The sequence below is a fragment of the Pan paniscus genome, chromosome 22, assembly GCF_029289425.2.
Source record: "Pan paniscus chromosome 22, NHGRI_mPanPan1-v2.0_pri, whole genome shotgun sequence".
NCBI lineage: Eukaryota > Metazoa > Chordata > Mammalia > Primates > Hominidae > Pan > Pan paniscus.
In genome coordinates this window covers 9542107-9559406 of record NC_073271.2, presented here as the reverse complement: position 1 = coordinate 9559406, position 17300 = coordinate 9542107, and positions in this window count along the sequence as shown.

Below are 17300 nucleotides of genomic sequence, written 5' to 3'. Positions count from 1 at the left end.
ATATTTTACATAGGGTGTGTAATATATATTTACTGTAATTTTTGTTATTTTATTTACCGTAAATAATATACATTTTGTGTAATTTTTGATATTTTATGTACAGTATATTAAATATAATTACTGTAGTTTTTGATAGTTTATTTACAGTATATATAACACATATTTGGTGTACTTTTTGATATTTTATGTACAGTATGTAATATATATTCACTGTAATTTTTGATATTTTATTTACAATATAAAAAATGTATTTGGTGTACTTTTAGTTAATATTATATGTACAATACATGAAATATATTTACCGTACTTTTTGATATTTTATGTACATTATATAAGATGTATTTGGTGTCCTTTTGATATTTTATGTAAATTATATAATATATATTTGGCCTAGATTGTGATATTTTACATATGGTGTGTAATATATATTTACTGTACTTTTTGATATTTTATTTACACTATATAAAATGTATTTGTTGTGCTTTTAGTTAATATTATATGTTCAATATATGAAATATATTTAGTGTACATTTTGATATTTTATGTACAGTATATAAGGTGTATTTGGTGTCCTTTTGATATTTTATGTAAATTGTATAATATATATTTGGTGTAGTTTGTGATATTTTACATAGGGTGTGTAATATATATTTACTGTACTTTTTGATATTTTATTTAAAGTAAATAATATACATTTGGTGTAGTAATTTTTGATATTTTATGTACAGTATATTAGATATAATTACTGTAGTTTTTGATAGTTTATTTACAGTATATATAACACATATTTGGTGTACTTTTTGATATTTTATGTACATTATGTAATATATATTTACTGTACTTTTTGATATTTTATTTACAGTCCATATAATGTATTTGGTGTGCATTTAGTTAATATTATATGCACAATATATTAAATATATTTACTGTACTTTTTGATATATTATGTACAGTATATAATATATATTTGGTGTCCTTTTGATATTTCATGTAAATTATATAATATATATTTGGTGTAGTTTTTCGTGTTTTACATAGGGTGTGTCATATATATTTACTGTCCTTTTTGATATTTTATTTACAGTATATAATATACATTTGGTGTAATTTTTGATATTTTATGTACAGTATATTAAATATAATTACTGTAGTTTTTGATTATTTACAGTATATATAACACATATTTGGTGTACATTTTGATATTTTATGTAAAGTATGTAATATATATTTACAGGATTTTGATATTTTATTTACAGTATATAAAATGTATTTGGTGTAATTTTAGTTAATATTATATGTACAATGTATGAAACATATTTACTGTACTTTTTGATATTTCATGTACAGTATATAAGATATACTTGGAGGCCTTTTGATATTTTATGTAAATTATATAATATATATTTGGTGTAGTTTTTGATATTTTACATAGGGTGTGTAATATATATTTACTGTCCTTTTGGATATTTTATTTACAGTTTATAATATACATTTGGTGTAATTTCTGATATTTTATGTACATTATATAAGATATATTTTGTGTCCTTTTGATATTTTTTTGTAAATTATATAATATATATTTGGTGTAGTTTTTGATATTTAACATAATGTGTGTCATATATATTCACTGTCCTTTTTGATATTTTATTTACGGTATATAATATACATTTGGTGTGATTTTTGATATTTTATGTACAATATATTGTATATAATTACTGAAGTTTTTTATAGTTTACAGTATATATAACACATATTTGGTGTACTTTTTGATATTTTATGTACAGTATGTAATATATGTACTGTAATTTTTGATATTTTATTTACAGTATATAAAATGTATTTGGTGTACTTTTAGTTAATAATATATGTACAATATATGAAATATATATACTGTACTTTTTGATATTTTATGTACAGCATATAAGATATATTTGGTGTCCTTTTGATATTTTATGTAAATTATATAACATATATTTGGTGTAGTTTCTGATATTTTACATAGGGTGTGTAGTATATATTTACTGTCCTTTTTGATATTTTATTTACAGTATATAATTTACATTTGGTGTAATTTTTGAAAATTTATATACAGTACATTGAATATAATTACTGTAGTTTTTGATAATTACAGTATATATAACACATATTTGGTGTACTTTTTCATATTTTATGTACAGTATGTAATATATATTCACTGTAATTTTTGATATTTTATTTACACTATATAAAATGTATTTGGTGTACTTTTAGTTAATATTATATGTACAATATATGAAATATATTTACTGTACTTTTTGGTATTTTATGTACAGTATATAAGATATATTTGGTGTACTTTTGATATCTTATGAAAATTATATAATATATATTTGGTGTAGATTGTGATATTTTACATATGGTGTGTAATATATATTTAGTGCACTTTTTGATATTTTATTTACTGTAAATAACATACATTTGGTGTAATTTTTTATATTTTATGTACAGTATATTAAATATAATTACTGTAGTTTTTGATAGTTTATTTAGTGAATATATAACACATATTTGGTGTACTTTTTGATAATATATGTACAGTATTTAATGTATAGTTACTGTAATTTTTCATATTTTATTTACAGTATATAAAATATATTCGTTGTACTTTTAGTTAATATTATATATACAATATATGAAATATATTTACTGTACATTTTGATATTTTATGTACAGTATATAAGGTATATTTTGTGTCCTTTTGATATTTTATGTAAATTATATAATATATATTTGGTGTAGTTTTTGATATTTTACATAGTGTGTGTAATATATATTTACTGTAATTTTTGGTGCTTTATTTACAGTAAATAATATACATTTGGTGTAATTTTTGATATTTTATGTACAGTAAATTGAATATAATTACTGTAGTTTTTGATAGTTTATTTACAGTATGTATAACACATATTTTGTGTACTTTTTGGTATTTTATCTACAGTATGTAATATATACTCACTGTAATTTTTGATATTTTATTTACGCTATATAAAATGTATTTGGTGTACTTTTAGTTAATATTATATGTACAATATATGAAATATATTTACTGTACTTTTTGATATTTTATGTACGGTATATAAGATATATTTGGTGTCCTTTTGATACTTTCTGTAAATTATATAATATATATTTGGTGTAGATTGTGATACTTTACATATGGTGTGTAATATATATTTACTGTAGTTTTTGATATTTTATATACAGTATATAAAATGTATTTGGTGTACTGTTAGTTAATATTATATGTACAATATATGAAATATATTTACTGTACATTTTGATATTTTATGTACAGTATATAAGATATATTTGGTGTACTTTTGATATTTTATGTAAATTATATAATATATATTTGGTGTAGATTGTGATATTTTACATAAGGTGTGTCATATATATTTACTGTTCTTTTTGATATTTTATTTACAGTAAATAACATACATTTGGTGAAATTTTTGATATTTTTTGTACAGTATATTAAATATAATTACTGTAGATTTTCATAGTTTATTTACAGTATATGTAACACATATTTGGTGTACTTTTTGATAATATATGTACAGTATGTAATTTACATTTACTGTAATTTTTGATATTTTATTGACAGTATATAAAATGTATTCGGTGTACTTTTAGTTAATATTATATATACAATATATGAAATATATTTACTGTACATTTTGATATTTTATGTACAGTATATAAGGTATATTTGGGGCCCTTTTGATATTTTATGTAAATTATAAAATATATATTTGGTGTAGTTTGTGATATTTTACATAGGGTGTGTAATATATATTGATTGTACTATTTGATATTTTATTTACAGTAAATAATATACATTAGGTGTAATTTCTGATATTTTATGTACAGTATATTAAATATAATTACTGTAGTTTTTGATAGTTTATTTACAGTATATATAACACATATTTGGTGTACTTTTTGATATTTTATCTGCAGTATGTAATATATATTCACTGTAATTTTGATATTTTTTTTACACTATATAAAATGTATTTGCTGTACTTTTTGTTAATATTATATGTACAATATATGAAATATATTTACTGTTGTTTTGATATTTTATGTACAGTATATAAGATATATTTGGTGTCCTTTTGATATTTAATGTATATTATATAATATATATTTGGTGTAGATTGTGATATTTTACATATGGTGTGTAATATATATTTACTGTACTTTTTGATATTTTTTTTACACTATAAAAAATGTATTTGGTGTACTTTTAGTTAATATTATATGTACAATATATGAAATATATTTACTGTATATTTTGATATTTTATGTACAGTATATAAGATGTATTTGGTGTCCTTTTGATATTTTATGTAAATTATATAGTATATATTTTTTGTAGATTGTGATATTTTACATATGGTGTGTAATATATATTTACTGTACTTTTTGATATTTTATTTACAGTAAATAACATACATTTGGTGTAATATTTGATATTTTACGTACAGTATATTAAATATAATTACCGTAGTTTTTCATAGTTTATTTAGAGTATATATAACACATATTTGGTGTACTTTTTGATAATATATGTACAGTAGGTAATATATATTTACTGTAATTTTTGATATTTTTTTTACAGTATATAAAATGTATTCGGTGTACTTTTAGTTAATATTATATATACAATATATGAAATATATTTACTGTACATTTTGATATTTTATGTACAGTATATAAGGTATATTTGGTGTCCTTTTGATATTTTGTGTAAATTATATAATATATATTTGGTGTAGTTTGTGATATTTTACATAGGGTGTGTAATATATATTTACTGTACTTTTTGGTAATTTATTTACAGTAAATAATGTACATTTGGTGTAATTTTTGATATTTTATGTACAATATATTAAATATAATTACTGTAGTTTTTGATAGTTTATTTACAGTATATATAACACATATGTGGTGTACTTTTTGATATTTTATCTACAGTATGTAATATATATTCACTGTAATTTTTGATATATTATTTACACTATATAAAATGTATTTGGTGTACTTTTAGTTAATATTATACGTACAATATATGAAATATATTTACTGTACATTTTGATATTTTATGTACAGTATATAAGATATATTTGGGGTCCTTTTGATATTTTATGTAAATTATATAATATATATTTTGTGTAGATTGTGATATTTTACATATGGTATATAATATATATTTACAGTACTTTTTGACATTTTATTTACAGTATATAAAATGTATTTGGTGTACTTTTAGGTAATAGTATATGTACAATATATGAAATATATTTACTGTATATTTTGACATTTTATGTACAGTATATAAGATATATTTGGTGTCCTTTTGATATTTTATCTAAATTATATAAGATATATTTGGTGTAGTTTCTGATATTTTACATAGGGTGTGTAGTATATATTTACTGTCCTTTTTGATATTTTATTTACAGTATATAATTTACATTTGGTGTAATTTTTGAAAATTTATATACAGTACATTGAATATAATTACTGTAGTTTTTGATAATTACAGTATATATAACACATATTTGGTGTACTTTTTGATATTTTATATACAGTATGTAATATATATTTACTGTAATTTTTGATACTTTTTTTACAGTATATAAAATGTATTTGGTGTACTTTTATTTAATATTATATGCACAATATATGAAATATATTTACTGTATTTTTGATATTTTATGTACAGTATATAATTTATATTTGGTGTTCTTTTGATATTTTATGTAAATTATATAATATATATTTGGTGTAGTTTTTGATATTTTACATAGGGTGTGTAGTAAATATTTACTGTCCTTTTTGATATTTTATTTACAGTATATGATATACATTTGCTGTAATTTTTGATATTTTATGAAAAGTATATTAAATATAATTACTGTAGTTTTTGAAAGTTTATTTACAGTATATATAACACGTTTGGTGTACTTTTTGATATTATATGTACAGTATGCAATATATATTTACTGTAGTTTTTGATATTTTATTTACAGTATACAAAATGTATTTGTTGTATTTTTAGTTAATATTATATGTACAATATATGAAATATATTTACTGTAGTTTTTGATATTTTACGTACAGTATATAAGATATATTTGGTGTCCTTCCGATATTTTTTGTAAAGTGTATAATATATATTTGGTGTAATTTTTGATATTTTACATAGGGTGTGTAATATATATTTACTGTATTTTGGATATTTTATTTACACTATATAATGTACATTTGGAGTAATTTTTGATATTTTATGTACAGTATATTTAATATAATTACTGTAGTTTTTTATAGTTTATTTACAGTATATATAGCACGTATTTGGTGTACTATTTGATATTTTATGTACAGTATGTAATATATATTTACTGAAATTTTTGATATTTTATTTACAGTATAGAAAAAGTATTTGGTGTACTTTTAGTTAATAATATATGTACAATATATGAAATATATATACTGTACTTTTTGATATTTTATGTACAGTATATAAGATATATTTGGTGTCCTTTTGATATTTTATGTACATTATATAATATACATCTGGTGTAGTTTTTTATATTTTACAAAGGGTGTGTAGTGTATATTTACTGTCCTTTTTGATATTTTATTTACAGTATATAATTTACATTTGGTGTAATTTTTGATAATTTATATAAAGTACATTGAATATAATTACTGTAGTTTTTGATAATTACAGTATATATAACACATATTTGGTGTACTTTTTGATATTTTATGTACAGTATGTAATATATATTTACTGTAATTTTTGATATTTCATTTACAGAATATAAAATGTATTTGGTGTACTTTTAGTTAATATTATATGTACAATATATGAAATATATTTACTGTAGTTTTTGATATTTTACGTACAGTATATTAGATATATTTAGTGTCCTTCCGATATTTTTTGTAAATTATATAATATATATTTGGTGTAAATTTGGATATTTTACATTGGGTGTGTAATATATATTTACTGTATTTTGGATATTTTATTTACACCATATAATTGATATTTGGTGTAATTTTTGATATTTTATATACAGTAGATTGAATATAATTACTGTATTTTTTGATATTTACAGTATATATAACACATATTTGGTGTACTTTTTGATATTTTATGTACAGTATGTAATATATATTTACTGTAAATTTTGATAATTTATTTACAGTATATAAAATGTATTTGGTGTACTTTTAGTTAATATTATATGTACAATATATGAAATATATTTACTGTACTATTTGATATTTTATGTACAGTATATAAGACATATTTGGTGTCCTTTTGATACTTTATGTAAATTATATAATATACATTTGGTGTAGTTTTTGATATTTTACATAGGGTGTGTCATATATATTTATTCTACTTTTTGATATTTTATTTACAGTAAATAATATTCATTTGGTGTAATTTTTGATATTTTATGTACAGTATATTAAATATAATTACTGTAGTTTTGATAGTTTATTTAGAGTATATATAACACATATTTGGTGTACATTTTGATATTTTATGTACAGTATGTAATAGATATTTACTGTACTTTTTGATATTTTATTTACAGTATATAAAATGTATTTGGTGTACTTTTAGTTAATATTATATATACAATATATGAAATATATTTACTGTACATTTTGATATTTTATGTAGGGTAGATAATATATATTTGGTGTCCTTTTGATATTTTATGTGAATTTTATAATATATATTTGGTGTAGTTTCTGATATTTTACATAGGGTGTGTAATATATATTTACTGTAATTTTTGATATTTTATTTACAGTAAATAATATACATTTGGTGTATTTTTTGATATTTTATGTACAGTATATTAAATATAATTACTGTAGTTTTTGATAGTTTATTTACAGTATATATAACACATATTTGGTGTAGTTTTTGATATTTTATGTACAGTATGTAATATATATTTTCTGCAATTTTTTATAATTTATTTACAGTATATAAAATGTATTTGATGTACTTTTAGTTAATATTATATATACAATATATGAAATATATTTACTGTACATTTTGATATTTTATGTACAGTATAGAAGATATATTTTGTGTCCTTTTGATATTTTATGTAAATTATATAATATATATTTGGTGTAGTTTGTGATATTTTACATAGGGTGTGTAATATATATTTACTGTACTTTTTGATATTTTATTTACAGTATATAATATACATTTGGTGTAATTTTTGATATTATATGTACAGTATATTAAATATAATTAGTGTAGTTTTTGATAGTTTATTTACAGTATATATTACACATATTTGGTGTACATTTTGATATTTTATGTACAGTATGTAATATATATTTACTGTACATTTTGATATTTTATTTACGGTATACAAAATGTATTTGGTGTACTTTTACTTAACAATATATGTACAATATATGAAATATATATACTGTACTTTTTGATATTTTATGTACAGTATATAAGATATATTTGGTGTCCTTTTGATATTTTATGTAAATTATATAATATATATTTGGTGTAGTTTTTTATATTTTACATAGGGTGTATAGTATATATTTACAGTCCTTTTTGATATTTTATTTACAGTATATAATTTATATTTGGTGTAATTTTTGATAATTTATATACAGTACATTGAATATAATTACTTTAGTTTTTGATAATTACAGTATATATAACACATATTTGGTGTACTTTTTGATATTTTATGTACAGTATGTAATATATATTTACTGTTATTTTTGATATTTCATTTACAGAATATAAAATGTATTTGGTGTACTTTTAGTTAATATTATATGTACAATATATGAAATATGTTTACTGTAGTTTTCGATATTTTACGTACAGTATATAAGATATATTTGGTGTCCTTCCGATATTTTTTGTAAATTATATAATATATATTTGGTGTAAATTTGGATATTATACATTGGGTGTGTAATATATATTTACTGTATTTTGGATATTTTATTTACAGTATATAATTGACATTTGGTGTAATTTTTGATATTTTATATACAGTACATTGAATATAATTACTGTAGTTTTTGATATTTACAGTATATATAACACATATTTGGTGTACTTTTTGATATTTTATCTACAGTATGTAATATATATTCACTGTAATTTTTGATATTTTATTTACGCTATATAAAATGTATTTGGTGTACTTTTAGTTAATATTATATGTACAATATATGAAATATATTTACTGTACTTTTTGATATTTTATGTACAGTATGTAAGATATATTTGGTGTCCTTTTGATAGTTTCTGTAAATTATATAATATATATTTGGTGTAGATTGTGATACTTTACATATGGTGTGTAATATATATTTACTGTAGTTTTTGATATTTTATTTACAGTATATAAAATGTATTTGGTGTACTGTTAGTTAATATTATATGTACAATATATGAAATATATTTACTGTACATTTTGATATTTTATGTACAGTATATAAGATATATTTGGTGTACTTTTGATATTTTATGTAAATTATATAATATATATTTGGTGTAGATTGTGATATTTTACATAAGGTGTGTCATATATATTTACTGTTTTTTTTATATTTTATTTACAGTAAATAACATACATTTGGTGAAATTTTTGATATTTTTTGTACAGTATATTAAATATAATTACTGTAGTTTTTCATAGTTTATTTACAGTATATATAACACATATTTGGTGTACTTTTTGATAATATATGTACAGTATGTAATTTATATTTACTGTAATTTTTGATATTTTATTGACAGTATATAAAATGTATTCGGTGTACTTTTAGTTAATATTATATATACAATATATGAAATATATTTACTGTACATTTTGATATTTTATGTACAGTATATAAGGTATATTTGGGGCCCTTTTGATATTTTATGTAAATTATATAATATATATTTGGTGTAGTTTGTGATATTTTACATAGGGTGTGTAATATATATTTATTGTACTATTTGATATTTTATTTACAGTAAATAATATACATTAGGTGTAATTTCTGATATTTTATGTACAGTATATTAAATATAATTACTGTAGATTTTGATAGTTTATTTACAGTATATATAACACATATTTGGTGTACTTTTTGATATTTTATCTGCAGTATGTAATATATATTCACTGCAACTTTTGATATTTTTTTTACACTATATAAAATGTATTTGGTGTACTTTTAGTTAATATTATATGTACAATATATGAAATATATTTACTGTTATTTTTGATATTTTATGTACAGTATATAAGATATATTTGGTGTCCTTTTGATATTTAATGTATATTATATAATATATATTTGGTGTAGATTGTGATATTTTACATATGGTGTGTAATATATATTTACTGTACTTTTTGATATTTTTTTTACACTATAAAAAATGTATTTGGTGTACTTTTAGTTAATATTATATGTACAATATATGAAATATATTTACTGTAATTTTTGATATTTTATGTACAGTATATAAGATGTATTTGGTGTCCTTTTGATATTTTATGTAAATTATATAGTATATATTTTTTGTAGATTGTGATATTTTACATATGGTGTGTAATATATATTTACTGTACTTTTTGATATTTTATTTACAGTAAATAACATACATTTGGTGTAATATTTGATATTTTATGTACAGTATATTAAATATAATTACCGTAGATTTTCATAGTTTATTTAGAGTATATATAACACATATTTGGTGTACTTTTTGATAATATATGTACAGTATGTAATATATATTTACTGAAATTTTTGATATTTTTTTTACAGTATATAAAATGTATTCGGTGTACTTTTAGTTAATATTATATATACAATATATGAAATATATTTACTGTACATTTTGATATTTTATGTACAGTATATAAGGTATATTTGGTGTCCTTTTGAGATTTTATGTAAATTATATAATATATATTTGGTGTAGTTTGTGATATTTTACATAGGGTGTGTAATATATATTTACTGTACTTTTTGGTAATTTATTTACAGTAAATAATGTACATTTGGTGTAATTTTTGATATTTTATGTACAATATATTAAACATAATTACTGTAGTTTTTGATAGTTTATTTACAGTATATATAACACATATTTGGTGTACTTTTTGATATTTTATCTACAGTATGTAATATATATTCACTGTAATTTTTGATATTTTATTTACACTATATAAAATGTATTTGGTGTACTTTTAGTTAATATTATATGTACAATATATGAAATATATTTACTGTACATTTTGATATTTTATGTACAGTATATAAATATATTTGGGGTCCTTTTGATATTTTATGTAAATTATATAATATATATTTTGTGTAGATTGTGATATTTTACATATGGTATGTAATATATATTTACAGTACTTTTTGACATTTTATTTACAGTATATAAAATGTATTTGGTGTACTTGTAGTTAATAGTATATGTACAATATATGAAATATATTTACTGTATATTTTGACATTTTATGTACAGTATATAAGATATATTTGGTGTCCTTTTGATATTTTATGTAAATTATATAATATATATTTGGTGTAGATTGTGATATTTGACATATGGTGTGTAATATATATTCACTGTACTTTTTGGTATTTTATTTACAGTAAATAATATATATTTGGTGTATTTTTTGATATTTTATGTACAGTATATTAAATATAATTACTGTAGTTTTTGATAGTTTATTTACAGTATATATAACACATATTTGGTGTACTTTTTGATATTTTATGTACAGTATGTAATATATATTCACTGCAATTTTTGATATATTATTTACACTATATAAAATGTATTTGGTGTACTTTTAGTTAATATTATATGTACAATATATGAAATATATTTACTGTACATTTTGATATTTTATGTACAGTATATAAGATATATTTGGTGTCCTTTTGATATTTTATGTAAATTATATAATATATATTTGGGGTAGATTGTGATATTTTACATATGGTGTTTAATATATATTTACTGTACTTTTTGATATTTTATTTACACTATATAAAATGTATTTGGTGTAGTTTTAGTTAATATTATATGTACAATATATGAAATATATTTACTGTACTTTTTGATATTTTTTGTAGAGTATATAAGATATATTTGGTGTCCTTTTGATATCTTATGTAAATTATATAATATATATTTAGTGTAGATTGTGATATTTTACATATGGTGTGTAATATATATTTACTGTACTTTTTGATATTTTATTTACAGTAAAAAATATACATTTGGTGTAATTTTTGATATTTTATGTACAGTATATTAAATATAATTACTGTAGTTTTTGATAGTTTATTTACAGTATATATAACACATATTTGGTGTACTTTTTGATATTTTATGTACAGTATGTAATATATATTTACTGTAATTTTTGATATATTATCTACAGTATATAAAATGTATTTGGTGTACTTTTAGTTAATATTATATGTACAATATATGAAATATATTTACTGTACATTTTGATATTATATGTACAGTGTATAAGGTATATTTGGTGTCCTTTTGATATTTTCTGTAAATTATATAATATATATTTGGTGTAGTTTTTGATATTTTACATAGGGTGTGTAATATATATTTACTGTAATTTTTGTTATTTTATTTACAGTAAATAATATACATTTTGTGTAATTTTTGATATTTTATGTACAGTATATTAAATATAATTACTGTAGTTTTTGATAGTTTATTTACAGTATATATAACACATATTTGGTGTACTTTTTGATATTTTATGTACAGTATGTAATATATATTCACTGTAATTTTTGATATTTTATTTACAATATATAAAATGTATTTGGTGTACTTTTCGTTAATATTATATGTACAATACATGAAATATATTTACCGTACATTTTGATATTTTATGTACATTATATAAGATGTATTTGGTGTCCTTTTGATATTTTATGTAAATTATATAATATATATTTGGCCTAGATTGTGATATTTTACATATGGTGTGTAATATATATTTACTGTACTTTTTGATATTTTATTTACACTATATAAAATGTATTTGTTGTACTTTTAGTTAATATTATATGTTCAATATATGAAATATATTTACTGTACATTTTGATATTTTATGTACAGTATATAAGGTGTATTTGGTGTCCTTTTGATATTTTATGTAAATTGTATAATATATATTTGGTGTAGTTTGTGATATTTTACATAGGGTGTGTAATATATATTTACTGTACTTTTTGATATTTTATTTAACGTAAATAATATACATTTGGTGTAGTAATTTTTGATATTTTATGTACAGTATATTAGATATAATTACTGTAGTTTTTGATAGTTTATTTACAGTATATATAACACATATTTGGTGTACTTTTTGATATTTTATGTACAGTATGTAATATATATTTACTGTACTTTTTGATATTTTATTTACAGTCCATATAATGTATTTGGTGTGCATTTAGTTAATATTATATGCACAATATATTAAATATATTTACTGTACTTTTTAATATATTATGTACAGTATATAATATATATTTGGTGTCCTTTTGATATTTCATGTAAATTATATAATATATATTTGGTGTAGTTTTTCGTATTTTACATAGGGTGTGTCATATATATTTACTGTCCTTTTTGATATTTTATTTCCAGTATATAATATACATTTGGTGTAATTTTTGATATTTTATGTACAGTATATTAAATATAATTACTGTAGTTTTTGATAGTTTATTTACAGTATATATAACACATATTTGGTGTACATTTTGATATTTTATGTAAAGTATGTAATATATATTTACAGGATTTTGATATTTTATTTACAGTATATAAAATGTATTTGGTGTACTTTTAGTTAATATTATATGTACAATGTATGAAACATATTTACTGTACTTTTTGATATTTCATGTACAGTATATAAGATATACTTGGAGGCCTTTTGATATTTTATGTAAATTATATAATATATATTTGGTGTAGTTTTTGATATTTTACATAGGGTGTGTAATATATATTTACTGTCCTTTTGGATATTTTATTTACAGTTTATAATATACATTTGGTGTAATTTCTGATATTTTATGTACATTATATAAGATATATTTTGTGTCCTTTTGATATTTTTTTGTAAATTATATAATATATATTTGGTGTAGTTTTTGATATTTAACATAATGTGTGTCATATATATTCACTGTCCTTTTTGATATTTTATTTACAGTATATAATATACATTTGGTGTGATTTTTGATATTTTATGTACAATATATTGTATATAATTACTGAAGTTTTTTATAGTTTACAGTATATATAACACATATTTGGTGTACTTTTTGATATTATATGTACAGTATGTAATATATGTACTGTAATTTTTGATATTTTATTTACAGTATATAAAATGTATTTGGTGTACTTTTAGTTAATTATATATGTACAATATATGAAATATATATACTGTACATTTTGATATTTTATGTACAGCATATAAGATATATTTGGTGTCCTTTTGATATTTTATGTAAATTATATAACATATATTTGGTGTAGTTTCTGATATTTTACATAGGGTGTGTAGTATATATTTACTGTCCTTTTTGATATTTTATTTACAGTATATAATTTACATTTGGTGTAATTTTTGAAAATTTATATACAGTACATTGAATATAATTACTGTAGTTTTTGATAATTACAGTATATATAACACATATTTGGTGTACTTTTTGATATTTTATGTACAGTATGTAATATATATTCACTGTAATTTTTGATATTTTATTTACACTATATAAAATGTATTTGGTGTACTTTTAGTTAATATTATATGTACAATATATGAAATATATTTACTGTACTTTTTGGTATTTTATGTACAGTATAGAAGATATATTTGGTGTACTTTTGATATCTTATGAAAATTATATAATATATATTTGGTGTAGATTGTGATATTTTACATATGGTGTGTAATATATATTTAGTGCACTTTTTGATATTTTATTTACTGTAAATAACATACATTTGGTGTAATTTTTTATATTTTATGTACAGTATATTAAATATAATTACTGTAGTTTTTGATAGTTTATTTAGTGAATATATAACACATATTTGGTGTACTTTTTGATAATATATGTACAGTATTTAATATATAGTTACTGTAATTTTTCCTATTTTATTTACAGTATATAAAATATATTCGTTGTTCTTTTAGTTAATATTATATATACAATATATGAAATATATTTACTGTACATTTTGATATTTTATGTACAGTATATAAGGTATATTTTGTGTCCTTTTGATATTTTATGTAAATTATATAATATATATTTGGTGTAGTTTTTGATATTTTACATAGTGTGTGTAATATATATTTACTGTAATTTTTGGTGCTTTATTTACAGTAAATAATATACATTTGGTGTAATTTTTGATATTTTATGTACAGTAAATTAAATATAATTACTGTAGTATTTGATAGTTTATTTACAGTATGTATAACACATATTTTGTGTACTTTTTGGTATTTTATCTACAGTATGTAATATATATTCACTGTAATTTTTGATATTTTATTTACGCTATATAAAATGTATTTGGTGTACTTTTAGTTAATATTATATGTACAATATATGAAATATATTTACTGTACTTTTTGATATTTTATGTACAGTATATAAGATATATTTGGTGTCCTTTTGATAGTTTCTGTAAATTATATAATATATATTTGGTGTAGATTGTGATACTTTACATATGGTGTGTAATATATATTTACTGTAGTTTTTGATATTTTACATACAGTATATAAAATGTATTTGGTGTACTGTTAGTTAATATTATATGTACAATATATGAAATATATTTACTGTACATTTTGATATTTTATGTACAGTGTATAAGACATATTTGGTGTACTTTTGATATTTTATGTAAATTATATAATATATATTTGGTGTAGATTGTGATATTTTACATAAGGTGTGTCATATATATTTACTGTTCTTTTTGATATTTTATTTACAGTAAATAACATACATTTGGTGAAATTTTTGATATTTTTTGTACAGTATATTAAATATAATTACTGTAGTTTTTCATAGTTTATTTACAGTATATGTAACACATATTTGGTGTACTTTTTGATAATATATGTACAGTATGTAATTTACATTTACTGTAATTTTTGATATTTTATTGACAGTATATAAAATGTATTCGGTGTACTTTTAGTTAATATTATATATACAATATATGAAATATATTTACTGTACATTTTGATATTTTATGTACAGTATATAAGGTATATTTGGGGCCCTTTTGATATTTTATGTAAATTATAAAATATATATTTGGTGTAGTTTGTGATATTTTACATAGGGTGTGTAATATATATTGATTGTACTATTTGATATTTTATTTACAGTAAATAATATACATTAGGTGTAATTTCTGATATTTTATGTACAGTATATTAAATATAATTACTGTAGTTTTTGATAGTTTATTTACAGTATATATAACACATATTTGGTGTACTTTTTGATATTTTATCTGCAGTATGTAATATATATTCACTGTAATTTTGATATTTTTTTTACACTATATAAAATGTATTTGGTGTACTTTTTGTTAATATTATATGTACAATATATGAAATATGTTTACTGTTATTTTGATATTTTATGTACAGTATATAAGATATATTTGGTGTCCTTTTGATATTTAATGTATATTATATAATATATATTTGGTGTAGATTGGGATATTTTACATATGGTGTGTAATATATATTTACTGTACTTTTTGATATTTTTTTACACTATAAAAAATGTATTTGGTGTACTTTTAGTTAATATTATATGTACAATATATGAAATATATTTACTGTATATTTTGATATTTTATGTACAGTATATAAGATGTATTTGGTGTCCTTTTGATATTTTATGTAAATTATATAGTATATATTTTTTGTAGATTGTGATATTTTACATATGGTGTGTAATATATATTTACTGTACTTTTTGATATTTTATTTACAGTAAATAACATACATTTGGTGTAATATTTGATATTTTATGTACAGTATATTAAATATAATTACTGTAGTTTTTCATAGTTTATTTACAGTATATATAACACATATTTGGTG